The following is an 11,558-nucleotide window of genomic DNA, read 5'->3' as shown; positions in this document are numbered from 1 at the left end:
CCCATCAATCGAACAACGTGTTCAAGAATCAGGGGAAACTTAGTGGGATTATGCTGTGCTCTGGCACAACTCAAAGTGCCCCTTTCTGCATTGTCACGTGGCGGCAAGATATAGATGCTTTAATCAACGTCCACTCCATCAACAAAGCATGATATGGATGCATAGTCTGTTGGCTCATTCACCTCAAGGATCCACTTGATGGTGGCGCACCATGCACTGCAACCAGTCCGCCAATCAGGCATGGACAGCAACGACTCAGCGGAGCACTACGGCGGGGAGGATAAGCTGCTCTCTTTGGATGCCAGGCGATCTATGTACTCCATGATGCCTCCAGGTACACTTTTGGTTCACGATCCTTGCAAGCAAGAATTAGCTCATTTTCTCAGTTCGTTGATTCTTTCCTGTTTCATACACATGAGAATCTCAAATTTCTCCATATACGTATGCATAACTGACCAACTTTTGCCAGACGAGATAGAAAATTATTTACATATACAAACAGTTAGAGGCATTATTGTAAGTTGGAAATCGAAGATTTAATTTTTAGAGTCACCCTAAATATGTATTTACTTTTGAGTGTTGAATCGGAAGTAACACATGATTATATACTACTCAAGGATAGTCTTGAGCAAATCGAATATGATGTCAGTATAATTAAACTAGATGGAGCAAAAAATAACTTTTAAACTAAAAATCATATGAAAACTAACATTTGGATTTATATACCTAAAATTAATATGTGGGATTATAAAATATAATGGAAATATTAACTTTGTTTGCCATGTAGATTGTAGTGAGGCTGACCAATTGGCGATATTTCTGAATTCAACCTAACCCAAAGCTAGCAGGACGAATCCTTTGTAAGTTTGATCGGGTCGCATGTTCTCGCTATGCAGACACTCTCGAGAAAGTGACATAGCTATGTTTTATATTTTAACCTTATGTGAGATTGATCCGAAAGTAGGGAGGCTGATGCGTTTTCAGTACGTTTTGGCCACCAAGGATTGACACGAATCTAGATTGATGTTTGGTTGGAGTTGAGAAAATCTCTGTTCTTACAAATTTTCACCTAGCTGTTCCGGGCATATGGCAATTGAGTGCGTGGACGATTGGGAAGCCCATTTTTCCTCCGGAGCACTTACATGTTTTCTAGCAATATAAGCATCGAGGTGTTAATTAACTAGCCAATATACATGTTTTTCCTTTTGTTTCAGGTGTGTGACCACTATGAGTTCATATACGAAAATGGGGAGGGCCATGGATCTGGACAACCACATTGGACCAATCGCAGGCAACCATTGTAATGTACGTGGAGCAGCAGTGCTTTATCTTTCAATAAGCAAACACTCAGGTCTGTACACAGAATTTACTTTCAGATTCAGTGAGACTGTTTTACGATGTTGTGCATTACTGCTACTAATGATAACTTAGGACTGCATTTATCGGGAATTTGTCAGTGCAACATGCATACAAAACGGAAATTTGTCAGAGCAATTTACAATTATCATGAACCCGCTATGATCGAATGCATTGTATGAGATAGGTAGACGATATAATAAATTATGGTAAGATGAACATCCATAGGAACATATGAATGCCTTATGCTGCACTAACTGAATACGTACCTACATTTCCTCTAATGTTCAAGGTGTGTGGAGGACAACAAGAATCTGACGTATGAGCCATCAATTTTATGATTTAGTTCTTATTTATCGTTACTCAGAAAAAATGGAACAAGCAACATCGTACTGAGATTTCTTCCAAAAATATCATCATACCGAGATGGTCCTGCTCTAATTTGGTGTTTTATTATCCATCAATGTTTGCATTAGAACAAATTGAGAAGATCTATGCATTCAAACTTTGTCTATCTATATACAAAATGATACTTAGATATGTTAAATAAAAACAGTATCAGTATTATTTATCGTGTATGTTTGTCATAATACTTTATAATTTAATAAAATATACTTCATAATAGATAAAATCGTATATAGAAGACAATATAAAAAAACTCAATGACATGTATAACAAAAAATAAAGAAAATGTAGCTGTGCAAATGCGATGTATTTTTTTTTATCATGATGCAGGATATGCCAAGATTTGCTGATTAAATAGATCTACTTATGGAGATAAGCAACATGAGTGTGTGAACTGAAAGCTCACTCTATGCTCTTGCTTTATGAGTGCAGGCTTCCAAATTTATGTAGTCATTGCGGCATAACAAGAAGATAGCAAAATGTAACTATGGAGGCTGGCAGAATCTCCTTGGGGTGAAGATGGTTGAACGGTGGTATATACTCAGTATGTCTAGGCAAAATACACTTATTAAGAGACGACCACTCCAGTTTTTGCTAATGTTTGATCTTTTTTTTGAAGCACATGACAATAGGGATTTTTTGTTTTTTATAAATCACAAAGCCCAGGACTCTGGATCAAGGATTACAAGAGGTTTATGGAGGAAAGAAGTGTTTTGATCTGTTTTGTTGTATGCAAGACACCTTTTAGTTGTCGGGGTTGTCCTCTATATTATTACCTTGCAGATTTTGCATCTAGATGGTTACATGAATTTAGTTTCTATTATCTCATCTCAGCTATTTTGCTGGGGTCGGGGTAATACATGAATCCACAATACGAAAATTTAATCGTTCAAAATTCATGGATAATTGTAATATGCTACTTGGGATTCTACTTAAATATTTGCATATGCATTTGATTTGCATACAAAGTAAAGAAATCGATTTCATAGGGTTTTCACAAATGTATAAATAGGATTCCCAAGATGAAATTATTCATGTATTTTACGACAACACTAATATGTATAATCTATGAATATTAGTATTAATATACCATGGAAAACATGTGTAAAACAAAAACAACTAAATTGCGTATAAAATCTAGCCGCGCAAATGCGCGGGTCCACCTGCTAGTTCATATAATGACATAACCTTGTTATTAATAACATCCAATGTTCATGATGATGAAACAATGATCATCTATTAATCAACAAGCTAGTTAAGAGGCTTACTAGGGACTCATTGTTGTTTACATAACACACATGTATCAATGTTTCGGTTAATACAATTATAGCATGGTATATAAACATTTATCATAAACACAAAGATATATAATAACCACTTTTATTATTGCCTCTTGGGCATATCTCCAACAGTCTCCCACTTGCACTAGAGTCAATAATCTAGATTACATTGTAAGGTACCTAACACCCATGGCATTCTGGTGTTGGTCATGCTTTGCCCTAGGGAGAGCTTTAGTCAACGGATCTGCTACATTCAGATCAGTGTGTACTTTGCAAACTTTACTTCTCCATCTTCGATGTACTCGCGAATCGAATGATAACGCAGCTTGATATGCTTCAGCCTCTTGTGTGACCTTGGTTCTTGTGCATTGGCGATGGCACCCATGTTGTCACAGTAGATGACTAGTGGGTCCAATGCACTAGGAACCACACTGAGCTCTACAATGAACCTCTTCATCCATACCGCTTCTGATGAAGCCTCTGAAGCCGCTATGTACTCCGATTCTGTTGAAGACTTCGCCACCGTGCACTGGTTCGAGCTTGCCCAGCTTACTGCAGCACCATTCAATATAAACACGTACCCAGACTGAGACTTAGAGTCATCAGGATCAGTGTTCCAACTTGCATCGGTGTAACTGGTTACAACGAGCTCTTGGTCACCTCCATAACAAAGAAACATATCCTTAGTTCTTTTCAAGTACTTCAGGATATTCTTGACCGCTGTCCAGTGTTCCATTACTGGATCACATTGATATCTGCTAGTCAAACTAACAACATGTGCTATATCCGGTCTAGTACATAGCATGGCATACATGATAGAGCCTACTGCCGAGGCATAGGGGATCTGACTCATCCTTTCTCTTTCTTCTGCCGTAGCCGGTCCTTGAGTCTTACTCAAGACCTAGCCTGGTAACATAGGTAAGAACCCTTTCTTATTTTCGTCCATTCTAAACTTCTTTAGAATCTTGTCCAGGTATATACTCTGTGATAGCCCTATTAAACGTCTTGATCTATCTCTATAAATCTTGATGCCTAATATATACGATGCTTCACCAAGGTCTTTCATTGAAAAACTATTATTCAAATAACCTTTTACACTGCTTAATAGTTCTATATCATTCCCAATCAATAATATGTCATCTACATATAATATCAGGAACGCTACAGAGCTCCCACTCACTTTCTTGTAAATACATGCCTCTCCATGACACTGTATAAACCCGAAGTCTTTGATCACCTTATCAAAGAGTCGATTCCAACTTCTTGATGCTTGCTTCAGTCCATAAATTGAACGCTGAAGTTTGCACACCTTGTCAGCATTTTTAGGATCGACAAAACCTTTGGGTTGTACCATATACAACTCTTCCTCAATGTCTCCATTAAGGAACGCCGTTTTGACATCCATATGCCAAATCTCATAATCGAAAAATGCAGCTATTGCTAACAAAATCCTCACATATTTTAGCTTCGCTACAGGTGAGAAAGTCTCATCGTAGTCAATACCTTGAATTTGTCGGAAACCCTTTGTGACAAGTCGAGCTTTATAGACAGTAATATTACCATCAGCATATGTTTTTCTTTTGAAAATCCATTTATTCTCGACAGCCTTGCGGCTATCAGGTAAGTCTACCAAAGTCCATACTTTGTTATCATACATGGATCCCATTTCGGATTTCATGGCTTCTTGCCATTTGTTGGAATCTGGGCTCATCATCGCTTCTTCATACGTCGCAGGGTCTTCATCATTGTTGTCCACAATCATGACATTTAGACAAGGATCATACCAATCAGGAGTGGCACGTTCCCTTGTCGATCTGCGAGGTTCAGTAGCTATCTCATTTGAAGTTTCATGATCATTATCATTAGCTTCATCTGTTACCGGTGTAGGCAGCATAGGAACAACTTCCGGCACTGCGCTACTCTGATTAACGAGAGAAGATTCAGCAATCTCGTCGAGTTCTACTTTTCTTCCAGTCATTTCTTTAGTGAGAAATTCTTTCTCAAGAAAGTTTCCGTTCTTAGCAACAAAGATTTTGCCTTCGGATCTGTGATAGAAAGTGTACCCTATAGTTTCCTTAGGGTATCCTATGAAGACGCATTTCTCCGCTTTGGGTTCTAGCTTGTCCGGTTGTAACCTTTTTACATAGGCTTCGCAACCCCAAACTTTAAGGAACGACAGCTTAGGTTTCTTATTAAACCATAATTCATACGGTGTCGTTTCAACGGATTTAGATGGTGCCCTATTTAAAGTGAATGCAGCTGTCTCTAATGCATAACTCCAAAATGATAACGACAAATCAGTAAGAGACATCATAGAATGAACCATATCTAAGAGAGTTTGATTACGACGTTCGGACACACCGTTTCGTTGCGGTGTTCCCGGCGGTGTCAATTGTGAAAGTATTCCGCATTTCTTTAAATGCATGCTAAACTCATAACTCAGATATTCACCTCCGCGATCAAATCGTAGAAATTTAATCTTCTTGTTACGTTGATTTTCTACTTCACTTTGGAATTCCTTAAACTTCTCGAAAGTTTCGGATTTATGTTTCATGAAATAGATATACCCATATCTATTCAGATCATCTGTGAAGGTTAGAACATAACGATAACCACCGCGCGAGGCTACACTCATTGGTCCGCACACATCGATATGTATGATTTCCAATAAGTCTGTAGCTCGCTCCATAATACCAGAGAATGGAGTCTTAGTCATTTTTCCAATTAGACATACTTCGCATCTATAAATTGACTCAAAGTCAAGTGATTCAAGTAATCCATCGGTATGAAGTTTCTTCATGCGTTTCACTCCAATATGACCAGGACGATAGTGCCACATATAAGTAGAATTATCATTCAATTTAATTCGCTTAGCATCAATGTTATGAATATGTGTATCACAACTATCGAGATCTAACAAAAATAAACCATTCTTTTCAGGTGCTCGACCATAAAAGATATTATTCATAAAAATAGAACAACCATTATTCTCAGACTTGAATGAATAACCGTCTTGCATTAAACAAGATCCAGATATAATGTTCATGCTCAACACGGGTACAAAATAACAATTATTGAGGTTTAAAACTAATCCCGGAGGTAGATGTAGAGGAAGTGTGCCGACAGCAATCACATCGACTTTGGATCCATTTCCAACGCGCATCGTCACTTCATCCTTCAATAGTCTTCGTTTATTCTTTAGTTCCTGTTTCGAGTTACAAATATGAGCAACCGAACCAGTATCAAATACCCAGGTACTAGTACGAGAACCAGTAAAATAAACATCTATAACATGTATATCAGATATACCTTCTTTCTTCTTCTTGACAAGGCCGCTCTTTAGATCAGCCAAATGCTTGGAGCAATTACGCTTCCAGTGTCCCTTCTCCTTGCAGTAATAGCACTCAGCATCAGGCTTAGGGCCATTCTTAGGTTTCACAGGAGGCGTGGCAGCTTTCTTGCCACCCTTCTTGAATTTACCTTTAGACTTGCCATGTTTCTTGAAACTGGTGGTCTTGTTGACCATCAACACTTGGTGCTCTTTCTTGATCTCAATCTCAGCAGATTTTTGCATGGCGAAGAGTTCAGGTAACTCTTTTTTCATGTTCTGCATATTGTAGTTCATTACAAAGTTCTTGTAACTAGGTGGCAGTGATTGAAGGACTCGATTAATCCCCAGTCTGTTAGGAATCACTATTCCCAAATCACTGAGTTTCTTCGCATGCCCAGTCATGATGAGCATGTGCTCACTAACGGAGCTGCCCTCTTCCATCATGCAACTGAAGAAGTGTTTCGATGCTTCATAGCACTCCACAGCCGCATGAGTTTCAAATATAGCTTTCAGCTCATTGACCAACTCATGAGGATCGTGGTGCTCAAAACGTTTTTGAAGATCGACTTCCAGACTGCATAGGATGGCACACTGAACTTGAGAGTACCGAGTTTTCCGAGTCTCGTAAACATTCTTTACTTCATCGGTTTCAGTTTCTGCAGGAGGGTCACCTAGCGGTGCATCAAGCACATATTGCAGGTTTCCACCAGCGAGGAAAATCCTCACATGACGGAACCAGTCGGTGAAGTTGCTACCGTTTCTCTTAAGCTTTTCTTTCTCTAGGAACTGGTTAAAATTGATTGGGGACGCCATATCTACAACATATATTTGCAATAGTTTAGACTAATTTTATGACAAATTGAGTTCAAATTTTAATTTAACAAAATTAAAAATCTAGGTGAACTCCCACTCAAAACAATATCCCTCAAATTGTCTTAGTGATCACACGAACCAAATCCACCACACGAAGTCCGATCATCACGAGACAAGATGTAACTTCAATGGCGAACACTCAAAGTGTTCATCATATCAATCATATGATTCATGCTCTACCTTTCGGTATCACGTGTTCCGAGACCATGTCTGTACATGCTAGGCTCGTCAAGGCAACCTTAGTATCCGCATGTGCAAAACTGGCTTGCACCCATTGTATGCACTTGTTGATTCTATCGCACCCGATCATCACGAGATGCTTCGAAACGATAAGTCTTGGCAACGGTGCTACTAAGGATGAACACTTTATTATCTTGAAATTTTAGTGAGAGGGATCATCTTATAATGCTACCGTCGCGATCTAAGCAAAATAAGATGCATAAAAGGATTAACATCACATGCAGTTCATATGTGATATGATATGGCCCCTTTGTCTTTGCGCCTTTGATCTTCATCTCCAAAGCACATACATGATCTCCATCATCAACGGGCATGATCTCCATCATCGTCGGCGTAGCGTCAAGGTCAATGGAGCCGTCTTCATGATTGTTCTCCCATGTAGCAACTATTACAACTTCTTTGAAATACTACTCAACATGAAATTTAAAGACAACCATAAGGCTCCTGCCGGTTGCCACAATACAATAATGATCATCTCATACATATTCATCATCACATTATGGCCATATCACATCACCAAACCCTGCAAAAACAAGTTAGACGTCTCTAATTTGGTTTGCATATTTTACGTGGTTTAGGGTTTTCGAGTGAGATCTAATATACCTACGAACATGAACCACAACGGTGATACTAGTGTTGTCAATAGAAGAGTAAATTGAATCTTCACTATAGTAGGAGAGACAGACACCCGCAAATCCACTTATGCAATACAAGTTGCATGTCGAGCGTGGAGCAAATCTCATGAACGCGGTCATGTAAAGTTAGCCCGAGCCGCTTCATCCCACTATGCCACAAAGATGTAAAGTACTCAAACTAAAGACAACATAAGCATCAACGCCCACAAAACAATTGTGTTCTACTCATGCAATTATCTATGCATAGACACGGCTCTGATACCACTGTTGGGATTCGTTGCATAGAAAACAAAAAATTTCCTACCTCGAGAACGCAATCCAAGCCAAGATGCAATCTAGAAGATGGGAGCAACGAGGGGATGAACGAGACTCACCCTTGAAGATTTCCAAAGCCTACAAGATGAGGCTCTTGTTGCTGCGGTAGACGACCACTTGCCGCTTTCAAAAGCGCGTAGAAGATCTTGACGGTGCCACAATTGGGCAGCACCTCCGTACTTGGTCACACGTTCGGTGTTGATGAAGACGATGTCCTTCTCCCCATTCCAGCGGGCAGCGGAAGTAGTAGCTCCTCCTTGAATCCGACAGCACGATGGCGTGGTGGCGGTGTCGATGGAGATCTCCGGCGGGGCTTCACTAAGCGTTGCAGGAGAGGTGGAGGAGTGGGACGGCTAGGGTTTGGGGAGAGGGGGTGGCCGGCCTCCAAGGGGTGCGGCCAAGGTGGTGGCTTTGGTGTGGCCGGCCCCCTCCCCTTGCCCCTCATTATATAGGTGGAACCTCCAAGTGTTGGACTACAAGTCTTCGAATAAGACCCCAAACCAAAACCTTCCATGTGTAGGGAAACCTACCCAAGGTGGGATTCCCACCTCAAGTGGGACTCCCACCCTTCCATGAGGGGGGTGGCCGGCCACCCTTAGTGGAGTCCACCTGGGACTCCACCCCTCTAGGGTTGGCCGGCCATGGGAGGTGGAGTCCCTTCGGGACTCCGCCTTCCAAATTGATTTCTTCCGGACTTTTCTAGAACCTTCTAGAACCTTCCATAAATGCACTGGATCATTTTCAAACTTATAAAATGACTTCCTATATATGAATCTTATTCTCCGGACCATTTCGGAACTCCTCGTGATGTACGGGATCCCATCCGAGACTTCGAACAAAACTTCAAACTCCATTCCATATTCAAGTTCTACTAATACGACATCAAACCTTAAGTGTGTCACCCTATGGTTCGCGAACTATGTAGACATGGTTGAGAACTTTCTCCGACCAATAACCAATAGCGGGATCTGGAGATCCATAATGGCTCCCACATATTCAACGATGACTTAGTGATCGAATGAACCATACACATACGATACCGATTCCCTTTGTCACGCGATATTTTACTTGTCCGAGGTTTGATCATCGGTATCTCTCTATACCTTGTTCAACCTCGTCTCCTGACAAGTACTCTTTACTCGTACTGTGGTATGTGGTCTCTTATGAACCATTCATATGCTTGCAAGCTATTTAGACGACATTCCACCGAGAGGGCCCAGAGTATATCTATCCGTCATCGGGATGGACAAATCCCAATGTTGATCCATATGCCTCAACTCATACTTTCCGGATACTTAATCCCACCTTTATAACCACCCATTTACGCAGTGGCGTTTGATGTAATCAAAGTACCTTTCCGGTATAAGTGATTTACATGATCTCATGGTCGAAAGGACTAGGTAACTATGTATCGAAAGCTTATAGCAAACAACTTAATGACGTGATCTTATACTACGCTTAATTGGGTGTGTCCATTACATCATTCATATAATGACATAACCTTGTTATTAATAGCATCCAATGTTCATGATCATGAAACAATGATCATCTATTAATCAACAAGCTAGTTAAGAGGCTTACTAGGGACTCATTGTTGTTTACATAACACACATGTATCAATGTTTCGGTTAATACAATTATAGCATGGTATATAAACATTTATCATAAACACAAAGATATATAATAACCACTTTTATTATTGCCTCTTGGGCATATATCCAACACGTTTGGTCTGGAGGGAGCGGCGCGAAGCTCTTTTCTGTGTTGACACCAAGTGACAGCTGGTCCATGGTGAAGCCAGAAGAAGAGAATATCATGAAGGCCGGATTGGAGGACTAGCTATTAGAGGTTCAAGTCTTTGCGCTGTTGAGGGGTTTGCTTGGTGTTCCGGACTTTGTAGCAGTGGTATGGAAGTGGGGGCGGCAGCACATGTGAAGTTCATAGTCTTATCTTTCAGGGTGAAAACCCAAGGTCTGGCCTTAACTGGTTATGCCTGGCAATGTCCTTGTTGAAGACATTGTTTTGAGAGCGGGGACTATCTTCAGGGTGAAAACCTAAGATCTTTGATCGGGCGGCCAAGGTGTTGGTGCACTGTTCCCCTCTTGGAGGCGTCGCTTTTGAAGAGTCTGAATTTCAGGTGTTGTCTTGGTGGTAGTTGTATTACTGTTGCTAGGGCTGGGATGCTGTAGCGGAACTTTTGTTTCTTTGTTTTCTTTTCTCTTTTTTGGTTGTGTCCATCCGTACTGCCATTAGGATATTGCAGAGGCTGGGTGTAATTGGTAACTTTGATATTAATATATTTCCTTTATCGAAAAAAATGAGCAAGAACCAAATGAACTAATAAGCCTTCACGTTATGGCTAGAGGTATTCTATATGCTAAAGTCCCATGGAAGATAATCATCTCATAATTGAATATGAAACGTCAGAAAAATTGAACTCATTGCTTCCATCCAAGTAGAGCACAAACCATACTAATCAATTATCGTACCATTTATTGTATTGACCACATCTGTTCTGAAAATTTACTCAAATAGTAATATGAGGCGAGTACAGAATAGATTTATTACCAATCTGTAGTAAAGAGAAAGGTACCTAATGAATTAGAACTAAGTCTTGCAGCAATTGGCATCTTTTAGATTCTAGGATGAATGAGACTACACAACTTAACAGGGAAGAGATTCAGTTGGAAAGTTAGAACTAATGAAATGTATTGAGCACCTTCATTTACCCTGAACAGCATTGTAATTTCCTATATTTAATCTTTGAGTACTCTTTGGTCGACACATAGTCAATAAGCTGATGATAAAGATCATGCATGGTAACAGAAATGGTAAGGCGCCTTCTAAAGGTTCTTTAAACAACATAAACTCTAAATTTGATAAGAGCAGGGTGTCATTAAGTAACATTAGAAAGCAAACCCATACAAGCAGAGCGTGATCAATTTGAGAAGTTCCGGAAAGTACAAACCCACACAGTAAAGAAGGTTTGTTAGAAGAAGTTGCAATAGCCTACATGAAGTTTGAATTATTTAAAGGAAGATAACCATGACTAAGTTAAATAAATTGTGAGCCCACTCACTCATAACCATAATAGAAACTCATCATTTACTAACAATTTGCAGG

At 40.0% G+C, this 11,558-nt stretch overlaps 1 long non-coding RNA gene across 1 annotated transcript; it reads left to right on the top strand.

Moving 5' to 3' along the window:
* Nucleotides 1–930: 930 nt before the first annotated feature.
* Nucleotides 931–2,556, top strand: LOC127302140 (uncharacterized). The gene is made up of 2 exons (XR_007852677.1): nt 931–1,351; nt 2,194–2,556. It is a non-coding gene; the product is annotated as an uncharacterized lncRNA (long non-coding RNA).
* The last annotated feature ends 9,002 nt before the right edge of the window (nt 2,557–11,558 follow it).

Source organism: Lolium perenne, chromosome 1 (assembly GCF_019359855.2).
Source record: "Lolium perenne isolate Kyuss_39 chromosome 1, Kyuss_2.0, whole genome shotgun sequence".
NCBI classification, from domain to species: domain Eukaryota; kingdom Viridiplantae; phylum Streptophyta; class Magnoliopsida; order Poales; family Poaceae; genus Lolium; species Lolium perenne.
Note: the sequence above shows the minus strand (reverse complement) of the source record. Positions and strands in the feature narration are given on the sequence as shown.